Source organism: Antedon mediterranea, chromosome 4 (assembly GCF_964355755.1).
Source record: "Antedon mediterranea chromosome 4, ecAntMedi1.1, whole genome shotgun sequence".
Taxonomy (NCBI): domain Eukaryota; kingdom Metazoa; phylum Echinodermata; class Crinoidea; order Comatulida; family Antedonidae; genus Antedon; species Antedon mediterranea.
Window position 1 is genome coordinate 34180155 of NC_092673.1, and position 18633 is coordinate 34198787.

An 18633-nucleotide genomic window follows, 5' to 3' on the forward strand; every position below is an offset into this window, starting at 1 on the left:
GAAAAATCCCTGTACTATAGTACATGGAAATTTTCGAAAAATAACCAATTTTCGACTCTTTTATTTTTTGACATAAATGGTTACTATAGCATAATAAACATGCGCATAGTCGAATAATGCGTTCTGCGCATGTCAATTGTGCTATAGTAACCACTTTTGACATAAATGGTTACTATAGCATAATAAACATGCGCAGCACCGAATAATGCGTTCTGCGCATGTCAATTATGCTATAGTAGCCAGTTTTATCGAAAAATAAAAAGGTCGAAAATTGGCCATTTTGGAAAAATCCCTGTACAGGGAAATTTTCGAAAAATAACCAATGACCAAATTTCGACCTTTTTATTTGTTGACATAAATGCTTACTATATCATAATTAACATGTGCACATGTTCTGTGCATGTTAATTATGCTATAGTAAACAGTTACATCGAAAGATAAAAAGGTCGACATTTCGTCATTCTTTTGAAAAATCCCTGTATAAGGAAAATTTCGAAAAAAATTGCCAAATTTTGGCTATTTTATTTTTTTTTGCAGAATCACATCATGTGGTCTGCGTATGTTACCTCAATACATATTTAAAAAAGTCGTTTATGGCCATTAAAAAAAAAAATGTCCAATTTTTGGTCAAAGTAAATTAAAATGGCAAAAACATTTAACAAAATTTCCTTAAGCTTATTTAGACTGCTGTTCATTTGTCCATCTGGAGAAGTAAATAAACACTACTATAGATTAAAATGTGCATCCATATGGAGAAATATGGTACACACATGTTTTAGATAAAAAGGTAAACAATACTACTAATATCATAAGTGTCTCTCTCCCTCTTTCTACCAGTTTAACATAATAATAAATAACCAATATATTATATATTTATTTAATTTTATTATCCTTTATCCAATATTATAGGCATCTTTTGTACAAATGAAATTAACAACTGAACTACCAAATCAAATTTACCATTATGATAACCACACTAGGAGGAACATTTTGGGTTGGTGGTTAGACAATTTTTAGAACTTCTCTTCAAGACATCTTCTTATGCAAAAAGAAAAGCCTTTGATTTGATGACAATCACTATCAGCTGAGCCTCTTCACCACAACACTGTAAATACAATTTCAAAGGTCAAAAACGGGGAAATGAGAGAGGACACATCTGCTCACCAGAAGTTTCAACTTCAAATTGATCAAACATTAATAAATTGTGTTATAGTCTACCAATATAGCATATGCTCTTTCATAGTTCGTCGGCCCACTCGCATATAATAAATTATTTTATAAACATTGAATAGTTTGAAGTATAGAGATGTTAAGCCACACCGTAAACTATTAACCAGATTTTTTTTAAACATCTGTGTTCATATACTGTATGTATATACAAAATACAATATAAACAGATGGTATTGTATGTATAGAAGTATATTGTATCATTGGTTTTGCAGGCATTGTAGTAACATTAAATAGGCCTATAATTCAACAACCATGTTTCAATATAAACTTTATTTAGAAAAATAAAAAATGTATTCAATATGCATTTTAATTTCTTACTTTAGCATTTTAAATCAGAAGTTAGATAAATATTATGATGTAGTTGTATTGTGTTCTGTGAAAGAGAGCAATCACTTCACCTCATAAGAACTTCGCCAAACAATAGTACTTAAATTGTTTGTCTAATACAGACCAAACAACTTAAGTTCATTTAGAACTCTTATAGATAATTTGAGTGACCTTTAAATGCCATATGAGCGATTATAATCAATTATCGTTGAATTAATTGTATATTAACATTTAACTACTCCTATTTACTAAGTACATGATTTGCTAACATTTTGTGGCATCGCTATCTTAATATGGATGTTGCTATTGACTATAGTTACAGACAACCATATGGTGAGTGTGTCTTTTAATAACAGAATGTAGCATATATTAGCAAAATATTATTATTATATTATTTAAAAGACAAATTTGGTGTTTTGGAGATTCTTCAGTTTTACCCAGAAAATTAAATATGGTTAATTGTATCAAGTTGACACCAGATCTGATAATGAGTAACTAGAGCTAACTTATCAGTAGTAGTAGTATGGCATGTGACCCACAGAGACTTGAACAGACCTGAATAAATAACCAGCATAGGGAATACAGATATCAAGGTAGACCTAGTTTTGTTGAGATACTATTTTCTTTTTGCTTACTGCTATGTGCACCCTCTTTTATACAGAACACTCCCCCACCTCTTTCCACAACTAGACCTGTACCAAATCAAATTGTTGTTTTCTTTGGTTTTATTGACATTCACTCAAGAATACAGTATATCAACATCAAAATGTATCTGTATATTAGAAAGCAATGTACATCTTATCTTTTATATCAACAAGGCCAATAAAAAATATAATTTAATTTATAGATTTTTGTCTGAATGCTCATAAATTCTAGTTATGAGCTCATAATACTGTATTTGGGTTTTCTTTATCTAGGGATGTTCAGTTGTTTTTTAATTTATTGAATCTTTCTAGTGATCTTTACATTGTCTTTTTCGTTTTCTAATTTCTGACAATTGAATTAATTTACTCTACACTGTATTCAATTATTTTAGTGCGGACACAAAAAAACCATGAGTAGGCCTACACAGGGCATAGGACAACTTTTGAACTTGCCTTATAACCAATTGTTTGCACTGGATGCTAAATTTAACCATGGTAAGTAAATTTACCGAAGCATATGGGTTCTTATAACATATATAATTTATTGTAATTAATGTATGCTGTTTAACTGTTTCTAAATAAATGTTGTTGATTATATGCACCCAGTTGGTTTTAATACTATTAAAATGACATTGGACATTTTATGGATACAAAGATAAGTTCTTCTGGGCAAGCAGTCATCACTAAAATGAATCACTAGGCTGTGATAATCTAACCTTTGGGAAAATAATAACCACCATTCAGATTGGAATTGTTAGCTCGATCAAGACTTTTGTAAGCCTAGTTAAAAAACAAAATACAACCTATGAAAGTTATCAGTAAAGTATATTACCATAGATTTCCTTAAAAATGACAGGGTACCCTTAATATTGATCAATAAATAGATTATAATTAGTCTTGTAAAGGAAACAATTACTAGGTGCCATGCTATGGTTTCTATAAATATTATCCATAAATTTGCCATTTGCTATTAATTAAACATAAGCAATTGATCTATGGGGAGATTTCGTGTTGGAAATGTATCATAATATTTGTGCTATATTAAAGGGCTTAAAGGGTAGCTCCGGGAGGTTTCAACGCTACTTATTTTATTATAAGTGCTGTAAAATAAGCCCTTAAAAAAGTGGTTCTACAGGAATTTTATAAGATAGGAAATTCACTAAAATTGACTTTTATTTTACATTGGACTATTTTACAAAAACGTACCTGGTTAATGATTTCAATTTTTTGTAAATCAGTAAAATTATATAACATACGAAAATGTGCACCACTTTTTTTTTTACAAGGGGTTTTCTGCTTCGTCATTAAATTTATTTCCCATAGAAACCAGTACTATATTACATATTTTATGTTAAAAAAAAGATTCACAATTTTCTCAAAATACAGTAAAGTACAATATTTAAATAATACCTTAGCACAGTATAATCAATATACCTATTAACGATAGGGATTTTAAATGCTTTCAAAGTAGAAAAATCTACTGTAGGTATTTCAAATGTTCGGACAGTTTATTTTTCCCAAAGGAAATTTATCAGTTTGAGACGCTAGTTTCACATGAGTTGGATCTTAGCTAAATATCAATTTATGTGCTTGACGCAAAATTTAAGCTTCAAACACAACATTTATAACATACATACAAGATCAGTTTCTTTTTTAAACATTTAGTTTCTTTTAATTTATTTCCTCTTTAAACAGCATGCTCCGATTTTTTTTTCTGTACGGACTCTTTGTTGTTTTACATAATCTTTCCCTCGGGCATATTTTAAATTTATACAGACAAGATTTTATGTTCATGTGTATTTGCCCTACATCAGGTATGACAAGAGAGCAAAGTTGATGCTGTATCGTGGATGCTTTAGTTGTATTCACATTGTGCCTCTTTTACTTTTAATTATATATGTATATTGATTGTAAACAAACGTTATCAGCCAATGGCTGCTGTTTTGTATGTGTTTTTAAACCTAAATAAATAAAATAAATAAATAAATAAATTCATTTTAGTAGAAATGGCAATTAATGTTTAGCATATCCGAACAATGCACATTTGTTTCAATGAGTTTATACACTGCTTTGACAATAATTTATACTGTATATAGATATACAAATGAAAAACAAGAGCATATATAAATATATATCTTGTGGAAGAGCATAGACCACAGATCAACATTAAAATGTAATACACAGTGCATCTTATGAGTTTAGATTTCATCATGTCTGTAGTTAATCCAGAGGTAGGGTTCTTGGCATGGGGTTGGGTTCTTGGCATGGGGTTGGGTTTAAGCTAAACAAAAACAAAATTAGTAGCTCCGCTTTAGCAGATATTGTAGTGTATGTACCAGAGGTTGTCAGAACTTGTTTATATATATATATATATATATATAAATCCAAAGGCAAATTACTGAAAAAAATGACAATGCTGTGGGTATCAGTGACTGGATCTCAATGGAGATACAAAAATAAAAAGCGAAAAGCTAAATAAAAACGATAAAGTAAACAGCCAGAAAAGTTAGCAGAGCTTTCGGGCAACACTAGCCCTTCATCAGTGGAAGTGTATATATATATATATATATATACAAAACAAGTCTACAAGTAGATTAAATATTACCTCTAAAGGAGACATCATGTACACCCCCGCCTAAGAAAGAAATGTGTTTATTCTGACTATATCTTCCTCAGTTGCTTTCCTTCATCCATCTACTGTATGCTGTTCTTGCAATGTGCAAATTCTTATTCTAATATTTGACTCCAGTCCTGGAAAGCAGAAAACACTGATAAAACATTCACTATTATGTAAATAAATAGTCAAATATTTCAAGAGAATTCTAATTATTCACAGGGGTAACCATATCCCTTACCCATTTTCAACAGAGGAGCTTTGCTTATGCGCCATTTGAAGAACAGGGAAATGAAATAACACAAACTCACCACATCCTTGTTCCATTTCTTTTACATTATCGACACAAAAAGCCATTACTGCTACTTTGATTGAACTAAGTAATAGTTCAAAGGATAGATTCTGGAAAACATGAATTAGTATACAATTACCAACAATATCTTGTCTGCTGGTTTCAGAGTGTACTGTAAACAAAAATATATTTGTGTTCATTTGTCTTTTCTGCAAATATATTTGTGTTCATTTGTCTTTTCTGCAAATATATTTGTGTTCATTTGTCTTTTCTGCAAATATATTTGTGTTCATTTGTCTTTTCTGCAAATATATTTGTGTTCATTTGTCTTTTCTGCAAATGTGTTTGTGTTCAATTGTCTTTTCTGCAAATGTTTTTGTGTTCCTTTGTCTTTTCTGCAAATATATTTGTGTTCATTTGTCTTTTCTGCAAATGTTTTTGTGTTCATTTGTCTTTTCTGCAAATATATTTGTGTTCATTTGTCTTTTCTGCAAATGTTTTTGTGTTCATTTGTCTTTTCTGCAAATATATTTGTGTTCATTTGTCTTTTCTGCAAATATATTTGTGCTCATTTGTCTTTTCTGCAAATATATTTGAGTTCATTTGTCTCTGCAAATGTATTAAACATGGCAGTAAAGTTCTGAATTGCATCTATTTACATAATTTAATATTAAAATAATTTAATTAACAGAAAATCCAAAACTATATAAAAATTACACACATCAAATAAATTCAATTTTCGAAAAATAGATAAAATTCAAAAACTGCCTATGACAAATTGAATATGAACTAAATTAATATTGAATTCATTATATAAATCCAGAAAAAAAAGATGATGATAAATGGTTTATGAAACTTTTCAAAGTAAACAAGTATTAACATAATTTAAATGATATTTAATAGATTATTAAATTCTACAACTTGCACACACATTGCTTCTAAGAAGATGGATTGATATTTCTGATGAGGTGATACATTTTCCACAATCTAAATTAAAACTGAAACAATATTTAATAGATTATGAAATTATTTTAAAATATATAAAAGGTCATAAACAAATTAGACTTTATGACATTTGTTAATGGGGTGGTAAGTTTTTCACAAGATAATGTACAAGTGTCAGACAAAAATATTGTTTAATAAATTGTGAAATTTTTCAAAACATACAAGTGTTTAACTTCTATCAACACAAGGTGATTTTCGTTAATGAGGTGATATGTTTTCACAACGTAATCTCAAAAAGATATATGAGGTGAATAAATGTCACCAAGATATGAAATAATCTCTTTTATAATCGTCTTATTGATTCAAATTAAATTAGTTTTCTACAGATTTTTTTGGCATTTAAAGTTTACACATATTGTGTAAAGACATTTTTAAAAATGTCTTCTTGGTTCTTGGTATCGTATTTGCAATGAGGTTATTCGATAGTTGTTTTAGGGGACATTTGATCTTGATTACAAAAAGGAACTTAACTCAACTGAGAGGAACTCAACTCAATTGAAAAGGACTTGGCTCAATGGAGAGAAACTCAACTCAACTGAGAGAAACTCAACTCAACTGAGAGAAACTCAACTCAACTGAGAGAAACTCAATTCAACTGAGAGCAACTCAACTCAACTGAGAGCAACTCAATATAACTGAGAGAAACTCAATTCAACTGAGAGTAATTCCACTCAACTGAAAGGAACTCAGCTCAACTGAGAAGAACTACTCAACTTAACTGAAACTCAAAGCATAAAAAACTAAACTTGAATCAATTTAAAGGAACTTGATTCAACTGAAGGAGAAACACACAACTAACATTTTCTTCATTCAGTTTCAGAAAAATAGAAAAATACTTGATTCAAATGGTAAAATATTGTTTTGCAACTGTCAGTTACACTTGCTCAAAGACCTTATTTCAACTTTTCAGTTGAGACTCAAGTGACTGTCAGCAGGTTAACATTAGCCCACCTTTCTTTGGTAAAGTGTATTCTATAGATTTTAATAGATGCAAAACTATTCATAGACATTTTGTTATTATATTATTATGTACAAGTTTACCACGTAGAGGCTTATGAAATTGATAAGGTTGGTACCAGTATAAATCATATAGGATTTTGACCATACTGTTTCAACAATTACCTTTATACTAAATATGAAGTGTATGTACAGTTGCATACCCAATTTCTGTGAAAGGTGAAACGAGTTTCTGGTTGACGTCCCAATATTTCTGCTTCTCAGTGGACTACATAGCATTAGTTGCCAGTCTCAGATTCTGTAATACATCTCATGTGTATCATATCATGAAATATTTAGTTATGGGTTAAGTTAGGGTCTATGTTGCAAGTGTACATGTGAAACACATGTGATGCTGGATCACAGAATTTGCCTATGAACCTGTAAAGTACTGGGATTCAGCTACCAATCTTTAGAAAAATTCCCTACTCATAATACTGGATAACCAAATCAGGGCCGTATGAGGGTGACGTCTGAAATTTTCAATATGGTCATATTTTATATTTATAATTAAATTTAAGCATCTTGCCTGTCTGTACAAAACAAAATTGAATGTTGAAAATCCACATTGACAGATACAATTTTTGTTCTAATCCATGGAGAGATACTGCGGCAAGAAGGTAGCAAAAAGCCCACAATCATGAGACGGGCAATTTGCGGCAGAGTTAAGATACCTGCTTCTGTAACTAATACACTAGGCAATAACTAAATATTGGCTAGTTATAAACGAAATTATTTTTAAAAGCTAAATTCTCTACTCTAATTCTTCAAATTGAATTGAATGCACATACCGTAAATTTCTCATAAAATTTCTATTAAGATGGAAAAAAGCCATTAAAACTAACATTTCAGGTCAACTGGGGATTCTCGCAGTTAATATAAAAATATTTGATTGAGAAAATATGTCTTTTAAAGATTTTAATTATAGAAATTGATTAATGTTATCAGAATTCTGAAATAAATTTGTTTTATATAATTTTTTAATTGCATTGATGTTTGTATAGAGTTTCAAAACTCAATATAATATATTTATTTCATAATTTTCTTTTTGTAGTTCTATATCTTTTAACCTACATATTTGAAATATTTTTTTTTAACATACCGGTACATGTCTATATTTAATTTGAAATACTTTCAAGTTTCTTGCGATCTAAGATCAAGAAAACTTCATCCACGAACAGATACTGAAATGACAAATGAAATTTTGTTTGACATGTCTGATAAACCTAAACTTTTTAGGGTTTTCTACAAATTTATTTAGGTATGCAAGCCCAAATTTGACAGTAGATTGAGACTAATGTTATGTATGTATACCACATTGTAAACCGGCATTTTTCAGTGTACTATGTAATTCCCATTACTATTAGCCCTGATGATTCAGCAAGCATGGCCTGAAAATGTGAAACTCCTTAAAAACTATGTTAAACCTTTAATGCAGAGGACACTTTTTTGGGTACCCAGTGTTCCTTAGGTTCTACTAATGACAATACGGTAAGCTCAATTTATTTGCAAGAATCGAAAGCAATGACTGGTGGTCATTCATACTTTTCGCGATTAATGTGATTCTCAGGGTTTACAAAGTGGAAAATAGACTTAAAGGGTTTTCTTTTCTTAATGGAAACCTATCAAAGGACGTTTTAATAAATTTGTTTTTTACCAAAGTGTTATATTTGAGTTAATGTATATAAATGTTGACGTGGTTAAAGTACAAATTAACAAATTAATCTTAAGCTACTTTTAGAAACACAATCATTATGTAAACGTAGCAAGCTGTTGTAAACATTGATAAACATATTGAACAATGATAATAGGCCAACTACCTTTTGGCCTGTTTCCACTTATAACACACAATAACCAATTAGACATAAGTACTTTTAACCACAAACTTGGTACTTGTTACTACTAACAATAAAGAATCTGTGTTTGACTGTCTTATCAATGCACTCATCACAAAAGGTAACCTATGATGCATTGGTTAATAGTGCCAATGTTTTCTTTATATGCATTAAAAACTCTGTATCTAAAAAAAGTGAAGGTGTTTTCTACAATATTCATCAAATGAAATTGATGGTAACCATTGCAAAACTGTTTTTAACAAAGAAAAATGATTGAAGTCTTATTTACACTATCAAAAAACAGGAAAATTAAATCAAATTAAGAGTGGCATATGTTTTAACACTACACCCAATCGCTATTCAGAGACACCCCTATAAAGAGGACATTTTGTTGGATATTGAAAGTGCCCCCTTAATAGGGATTCATATTAATTTGTTCCCCCGGAATATTCTATAAAATTGCTCAACTGTAAGAAGACTTTATTCTGTTTTACAAACCATGGATAATCTAGAAATATCTATTTCGGAATGGGTGATCCTTCAGGCATTGAATTGGCAAGTATAGAGTTTAGCCTTTAAAATTACATCATGGATATGATGAACACATGCAGCATTTAAACTGTTTATGTTAAACTTCAAAACATAACTGTTCGCACAAGTCACTATGCAACTGTTAAACCTTTTAATGCGTTTTACAATTTTAAATTTCCCCTGTGAGGTTAAAATGACGATGAATTTTCCATATGATCGGTAGTTGTCGAAGACTAGACAGTTTACAGACTTTCTAATTACTAGTAGGATAAACGCGCCGCCATCAATTCACATGTTGAATTGCTAACTTGCTTTGAACGTTAGCTAACGGCTTACCTCGGTGTTAGTAATTGCCTCACAACTCTTTATGCATTCAGCTGTGATTTACATAAATTAGCATTATTACTATTACTAATTAGTTACCATCATCTTAGTTATGTCAAAGGTTAGAAATAATAGTTGCTCTGACCCTAAGTTTAGATTTGATGATGTTATGTATAATGTATGATGATCTAATCTAGGCTAATTATAATGTAAAATAAGCACAAATCAATAAAGTTCCAGATGGCTAATTCTCCAAGAAGTCTTTATAATATAATATACTATATAATACATGGTTCTAAGGCAGTTTCTGCCCTAAAGGCTTTGAAAGTAAATGGTTGAAATGATATATCAATATTTTCCTTTATAGGACTGAGTAGGGATTCTAATGTAATAATATATATGTAATGATGTTAATTCATATTCTAAAAACTGTCACTTTCAGGTAGCTCACAAAGAAGAGATTATTTATACAAACAGCAATTAGAGGTAGACAACATAATTCCTTAAGTAGACAGTTCTTGATTAATTCCTATTAGCTGTGTAAAATACATGTCACAGGTATTTCACGTAGTTGCCAATAGCTACCAACTGTGTGGCACAGCCGAAAGCCTTTAGATATAAAACGTCAATTAAAAAAAAGAATTGATGGGTATATAGCAAATTGCAAATGGATTGAAACCTGGCTTGTTTCACCTAGAAGTACAAATTGGTACATTTGCATAATAAGATCGCAGAAGCATGTTTGATTAAAATTCTTGTGAAATTGATATATATATATATGTGTAGTTTGCGTTTTTTCAGAAAAAAACTATTTAAATAAAATTTCAAGAGAAACCCAAAGAAACTTCTTTATTGCTTTCTAAACTAAGAATTGTTGCAAGGCCCAGAAAAATGAGGTCATGAGGTAGAGTTAGGCCTTTCACTATCATATGTATATGCATATGTCAAATTCAAATGATTGAGCAAATCCAGAGACGGGCCACCCGGTTGATCTTACATCAACGTCGTCAGGAACAGTCATTTGAGTGGAGACTAGACACTCTTGATATCCCATCCACAATCGCTATTAGAGATTGTTATACTGTTCTATTTGTTTGCAATGTTTTACTTTATCATCAAAGATCTATTATTTATAATTTACTCATAGTTAATAATCGTCATGATACTCTCACTTTCAAGCATCTTCGCTCCAGTAATGATATGTCAAAATTTTGGATCCCGACCAGATTCACTAGAACTTGGAATTCCATACCCAATGAGATTCGTGATATTTTTGTTAATGGTTCTTTTATTAATTTTAAATTATCTCTAAAGCTATATTTTAAATGTCGGAGAGAAACTTTTTAAATTTTTAAATGAAATGATATGTCTACTATATTTGTATATATTCTTGTTATTTGTTATTTATGTGTTGGAGAGACACACCTTACCGGTGACAGCGTTTGTTTAATGCTTTTGTCTTTCCTCGGCCTCGTGTCTTGTTTTTCATATATATATATATATTTTTATGTTTTTTTTGTAATTATTATTTTATGTTTATTGCCGAAATGAATAAAATTAAATAAATAAATAAAAATCATGACGTACCACTAGACTATGCAGGTATTGAGCGTAACAGTCATTCTTTGCATGTTCAAATGTTTTTGAGCATGAGCTATGCAGGTATTGAGCGTAACAGTCATTCTTTGCATGTTCAAATGTTTTTGAGCATGAGCTATGCAGGTATTGAGCGTACAGTCATTCTTTGCATGTTCAAATGTTTTTGAGCATGAGCTATGCAGGTATATTGAGCATAACAGTCATTCTGTGCATGTTCAAATGTTTTTAGCATGAGCTATTCAGGTATTGAGCGTACCAGTCATTCTGTGCATGTACAAATGTTTTTTAGCATGTCGAGCTATTCAGGTATTGAGCGTAACAGTCATTCTGTGCATGTACAAATGTTTTTTAGCATGAGCTATGCTGGTATTGAGCGTAACAGTCATTCTGTGCATGTACAAATGTTTTTTAGCATGTCGAGCTATTCAGGTATTGAGCGTAACAGTCATTCTGTGCATGTACAAATGTTTTTTAGCATGAGCTATGCTGGTATTAAGCGTAACGGTCATTCTGTGCATGTTAAAATGTTTTTGTGATGCTATTGGCAAGCTATTCACCTGAATTAAAAACAAAAATTCACCATATTTTGTAATGATGTTGTCTTTTTATGTTGTTGTCATCATCATCATCATCATCTTTATTTGCATAAATTATAATAATTGCACAATGTTCTTATAAGTTCACTCTCACAAAGAATGTAAATTACTTTACTGCTAATCATATTATATAAACCTGGTCTTTGTTAATTTGATTTTAGCATTGTTTATAAGAAGTTGTAAATCCCATTATTGTTGAAATTAACTCCGACACTATCATGTTCAATAAACGTTTATATGCCGAATGAAGCAAGGCTCACACACCTTACAGTATATTGTACGATTTTCGGTATTGTATATACAGCATTAATTGACCTAAATTCCATGAAACAGTGTCACATGTGTATCACATACAACACCTGTATTATAGTTGCAATATCACAAGGGTCGCTGTATTCATACACTAACCTTATAATAATAAAAACCTTATAATAATAAAATAATTAAATTATTTAATAATTCTAATGTTTGCATGTAACACTGTATCAGTATTTTTCATGATACAGGACGAATAATGGCCCATTTTCTAGATCTTAACTTATTTTTATTTTTTAAAATTTATGCTTTATTCGCAAAATTGATTTCCTCAATAATTTTTCTCACATAGAATAAAGATTTTGAATCTGCTATTTAAAGGTTATACATCACGTTGAAAAATTTAAAATTAAAATGATACAAAACTCTATGAAAATGCTAACAAGCTGATAAAAATACACATATGGAATTCACTGAAGCATAACAATGTTAACCAAATCTATGTTAATCTATTCTACAAGATAAGTTAAGTTCAATGATGTTTTTTTTCTTAAGCACTGTCAACACAATCAAACAAAAAAAAGTGTGATTTGCCCAAATATGGTTGTGATACTACTTAAAATAAGGGAGTGATCTTGTCCATATATGGGCACATCACAGAAGTTATATTTCTACATTCATATGTTGAGTATGAATACTGTTACAAAATGTTGGCCATGTTTAAATTAACACTAGGCCTATACTCTGTAACATAAATGAAAAAGCTACTATTTGTATGTGAAAAGAAAGCTAGCCTCTATATAGCCTGCAGGTAACAGAAGGAAAGGTGGAAGGGAAGAGAAAGAGAGGACGTCAGAATAAACAATGGTTTAAAAAAAGAATGGATGAATTTAGTGCAAGCCAAGCGTCCTCGCTCAAAACAGACCAGCTTGGAAGAGATATACAGAGATGTGAACAGATGTTAGCCAATCGTCAGTATTTACGGCGGCCGAACTTGAACTTGATTGTGAAATATGTGTAATTCTTACTTAGCTTACTGCGATACATACACTTTCTTTTGAATCCCGTGCCCATCCTATTTTTTTTTCTTAGCCTCTTGTATAAAAATCAGCCTTTCACGAATTCTGGAATTCTACATGCAATTTGCCTCATTGAGCCACAATTTGCAATAATGTCGTATACTATAAAGTGAAAATAGTTTGGTTTTGAAATTAAGGATTTGTAATGAATTCTGTCAGTTGTTTTGTTCTCTAAGGGCGAGTAAAAATGCATCTGTACTTCTACGTTCTGCAGGCATGAACAAATACGTATGGGCTTATAATAGTTAATTACATTTAACAAATTTAATTTAGCCTTTGTCTATATAGTAATAAGTTCACATACCTGAAATGTACAATTTAATTTATAGCTGATAATTTATTTAATATAAAGCAAACAGAATGATTAAGTTTGCAACTTACAAGTAGGGCTGTGTTTACAAAATCGCCCCCAAAAAAAAAAAATACGCTATCTAATCACACAAATTATTTTTGTAATATCTAGGCTGAAAGTCAAATTTAGATTTATAATAACAATTTTCCAAGTCCATCTTCTACAAATGGCTTGAAGCATCCGGCGGCCAAAATCATACAAGATGTCCGCTAACCAAGGTCACGTATCATTACAGTGTACTTAAGGATAATACGTGAAGATAATCTAGCTGTTTACTAAGTTTACATTTGCAGCGCATAATTACATACTAATACAGCAATAACACGACCGAGGACATTTTTTGAAGTCTATCTCTACTGAAAAGAAAATCGTAAAATGTCTTCTACTTTCTCTTTTAGAATGAAATAAAAGAAGGCTTTTAATCGTAATGTGCGCTTTAAAAACAGATTTTATGAATCTTTGAATAAGGTCACATGTTTTATCGTCTGATAGAAATAATGGAGCTTTGTTTACTTCATAGACCTTTGATATTCACAGTATATTTGTGTATTTAAAAAAATGTCATACACATCCAACAACTAGTAATGCCAATTACAGGATAGATAAACTATATCATGCTTTATTTACAATTGTCTCATTTGAGGCTTATAAATAGGATGTAGGATAAATAGGAAAAGTAACATTTACAGCCCTGGTGATATGTCAGCATTAAATCCCTGGCACTAAGTCAGGATTGCATCCCTGGCACTAATTCAGGATTTGGCACTAATTCATGACTGAACCCTGAACCTTTAACCACCCAACTCCACTACTTTCTATACTATATGCACCCACTCTATTAGGGGTCATGTTAAGAAGATAAATAGGGGTATATGAATATACTTATATTTGAATACCATAGGATGAGTGGGTAGTGCTACAGCATTTTTCTAATATACCACAGGGTGAGTTTGTCTTTGAATAAGTAGGCCTATAACATATGCAATTATACCATAGGGTGAGTTAGTATTTACGTACATTGGTATGGAATTTTGTGACAGATTTGTTCCAATTTCAATTTCAATTTTTGCAGGTTGCCTACATAAAACAAATTAGTTTAATAATTTACATAAGTACCTATAATACTATTCAAGAATTCAAACCTGCATAGAGTCTGTTAGTACTGTTGAAATCATAAAACAAATTAATAATACAGTAAATAAATAATTAATTAAATAAGTCATTTTGAGGGTAGAATTGTAATATTAATGCAGCATTGAAATCTAATAAATTCTTTATGAAATAATATGTATTTTTGTAATTTTTCAGTAAAATCGGTTAAGCAAAACAAAATTACACAGTAGGTCTAGGCATATGAAATGCCCACACAAAAACAGGTAAATAATTAATAGATCATACTTAACTTAATTCAATAAATAATTCAACAAACAGTATGACAGAAATATTTGATTTAAATGAATCCTACATGAATAATTTACATAAATTATTTATGTATTGCCCCTTTAATAAAAGCTATCTATAAAAATAAAAACAAGTTACATGAATTCTTTTGCTACTGTCCCTTTAAATTGTTATGATACTGCTAAAGCTGTGTTATAAATATTACAATTACAAAAAATTACAATAGTTTCAAGAAAATAAGCAATTTATATAAATTCCTTACTACTGTCTCTTGAAAAATGTTTAGAACAGTGCTTAAAGTTGTGTTTAAGAATAAAAGGATGTTACATAAATTCCTTTGGTACTGTCCCTTTAAATTGTTTTAATGTGAATATGAAATGAAACGCATCCTGCATATGAACACTGCTGCTTAAAAAAAGCTGTGTATGGTATGAATAAAAATCAAGCAATGTAATCATTACTGAAACTAGTCGGTTCGCTCTGATAAGCCCTGACGGACAAAATCTACTTTAAATTCTATGATGCTCGTTTAACTGACGCGGCAGGAGCTCAGGTAACCACGGCAGTAGACACATCAGAATAAATTATTTTGGAGCAGTTTTAGAAATATTTCACAGATACTTTTAAATTGCTCATTTGCAGTGTCATCAAAATTACCTATTATACCCTGATTTTTTTTGCTGAATAGAGTGTTTTCTATGTCATTTTCAAAGAAAAATCGGCACAATATATTGAACAAAAGAGGAATGATTCAGTTGAAATTTAAAGATATTGTGTCCTTCAATGTCTATTCTATATCATTTGCCCATGCAATCCAATTTCAGATTTAAAAGATAATTTTATCTAATGTCTATATTCAAGGTTATTCCATCCAGTTGATAGAAATATTATCCAATTTTTAAAATTTAATTTCAATGCATTTAAAACTAATACAATTTTGAAATTACTATTTTATTATGATATTTCAGATGGTGAAAGATATAGGATTGAAAAGGTGGAGGTGGTAGGGGAACTACAGCCCTATGTGTAAATAGCAAATACAACATACAAAAACATTTTTCCACTTTTTATATCATAACAAACAATTTTGTATTTTTCTACTTTTAGATTATCAGAAACAATTTTATATTTTATCAAGATCAAATTTAATTCAAATTTAACAGAAACAATTTTCTATTTTCAATTATCAGAAAAAATGTTTATCTTCCAACAAAAACTGTTTTCCATTTTAAAATCATCAGAAACAATTTTCTATTTCATCAAACACGAATTTAATCTTCCAATTCAACAGAAACAAGTTTTCATTTTCAATTATCAGAAAAAAATTATCATCTTCCAATTCAACAAAACTGTTTTCCATTTTAAAATCATCAGAAACAATTTTCTATTTCATCAGAAACTAATTTCAAGTTATTAAAAAATGTCATCTTCCAATCCAACAGAGGCCATTTTCCGCTTGGAAATCATCAGAAACAATGTTCAATCTATTTTTATCTGAAATTATTTTCCAGTTGTAAAGAAACAGTTTTCCATTTTCAATTCTGAGAAACAAATTTCATTCCCCACTTTGTCCCTCTTCATTTCTTCAAATAAGTTTTTATCTTCCAATCCATCAGAAACAATTTCATTTTTCAATTAATCAGAAACAACTTGAATTTTTCAATCTGTCAGAAAATAAGTTCCAAATCAATATAATAGCAACAATTGTTATCTTTCCAATCATCAGAAACAATTTTAGTTTAATTCATTAAGACAACAATTTCAAACTACCTCATCGACTCCTCTTTTTAAATCAACGTAATATTGAATAATCAATACTAAAATATTATTTGATAGAAAATGATTTCAATTTAACATGAAACAAACGATGAAATGCTTTGTTCCAACGTAGACTGTCAAAATCCGACATTTTGCGATGGTAAAATGTATTGAATCTCAACTACAAAGCATCGGAAACAGACAAAGTGTTTGCTGAATAAATACATAAAATACATATTAATGGATATCTAGATATCAGACTCATGCAATATTAATAATAATGTGAGTATAAATGAAAGGAAAAAGGAAAGTAAATTTTGTTAACATTTTTGTTTAGATGACAAAAGTTATACAAAATAATTTTCTTTCCTAAATTATGAATTAAGTTTAGAAAAAAAATGTTGAGTCATGAACATGAAATTTATTTCTCTATAGTTGTATAGATTTTCAACATAACAGACTCTTTTTTAAACTTCAAAACATAAAGCATAAATTGTGAAAATAAAGACCGAAAGTGAAATTTTCAATGCAATTGTAATTTTTATCATTGCTATTAAAAAGTCAAAGTAAAACATTTTTGGTGGGGTTTTCAGTGAATGATTTAGAGGGCCTGTTCAGACCTACAAAGTTGGTTTCAAAATAAATAAAAAGAGAAAAGAAATCAAGTCTGAAATCAAATTGCTGTTGTGATGCTAATTTGTCCTTGCTTTACGATAACTTCGTAGATCAAACCATACCCAGCCATTACCTTGGTGAGAGGAAGTGTAGGTATGCCGTTAATAAGATAATTACAGTATAGGGACAGTCTACATTATTCATACTTGAAATTGACATTACAAGCTAATTCTTCTAGATTAGTAAAACATTCACATATAATATGTAATGAAGGATGAAATATTTATGCAAATAATATGCATTTTAAGTATATTTAAAATGCCATTTTCTGATGCCCATTATTGTGAAACGAACAATGAAAAAGCTCTGCAAATTTTCCTGGCTGTTTTAATCTATCGTTTTGATTTACTTTTGCTTATTTTATTTGTATCCATTGAGATCCAGCCACTGATACCCACAGCATTGCATTTTTTTCAGTAATTTGCCGAAAAGTACAAATAGTCGCAGCAATGCTGAGTTGGTACAATTGGTGGTGGTTCATGATGCATTACTTGAATATGTCTTAAAAACACATGCTCCAGCATGCAACATTTTACAATAAACATTAAAGTTTGCATCCCTAGTAGCAATCAAGTGCACTCCACTCCAATCATTTTGGTATGATAAAAAATGTAAATATTATGGAGTTCTGTATTGCAGGACCAAAATGCCCATCCCATACTGTAGAACAAGGCAATACACCAAATTCTTACAACAATGGCACAAATAATTTACAACAAAAAAACCAATTACACACATGCTTATTTAATTCCTTCCCATCCTTTATATTCCACTCTTTCCCATCATTGATTCCTTCACACAGCTTCTCATACAATTTTTTTCCATTTCACTCCTTCAACACTCTTTCCCATATCACTCCTTCACATAGCATTTCTTCTCATACAATTCCTTTCCATTCCACTGCTTCCCATACCATTCCTTCCCATATCATTCCCTCACATAGAATCCCTTCTCATACAATTCCTTGTCATACAATTCCTTTCCATTCCACTTATTCCCATTACCATTCTTTCCCATATCACTCTTTCTCATACAATTATTCCATTCCATTCCACTTCTTTCCATTACCATTCCTTCCCATATCATTCCTTCACATAGCATTTCTTCTCATACAATTATT

The 18633-nt window shown here is 30.3% G+C and overlaps 1 long non-coding RNA gene across 1 annotated transcript in view; it reads right to left on the minus strand.

The window, feature by feature from the left end:
- Positions 1–906: 906 nt before the first annotated feature.
- The window catches only part of LOC140046445 (uncharacterized), a 34763-nt gene continuing 17036 nt past the window's right edge, over positions 907–18633 (minus strand). The window contains exons 3-5 of the long non-coding RNA XR_011844787.1: positions 5127–5217; positions 4807–4952; positions 907–1105 (exon numbers count right to left, since the gene is read on the minus strand). This is a non-coding gene — a long non-coding RNA (uncharacterized lncRNA). The remainder of the gene's footprint in view (positions 1106–4806; positions 4953–5126; positions 5218–18633) is intronic.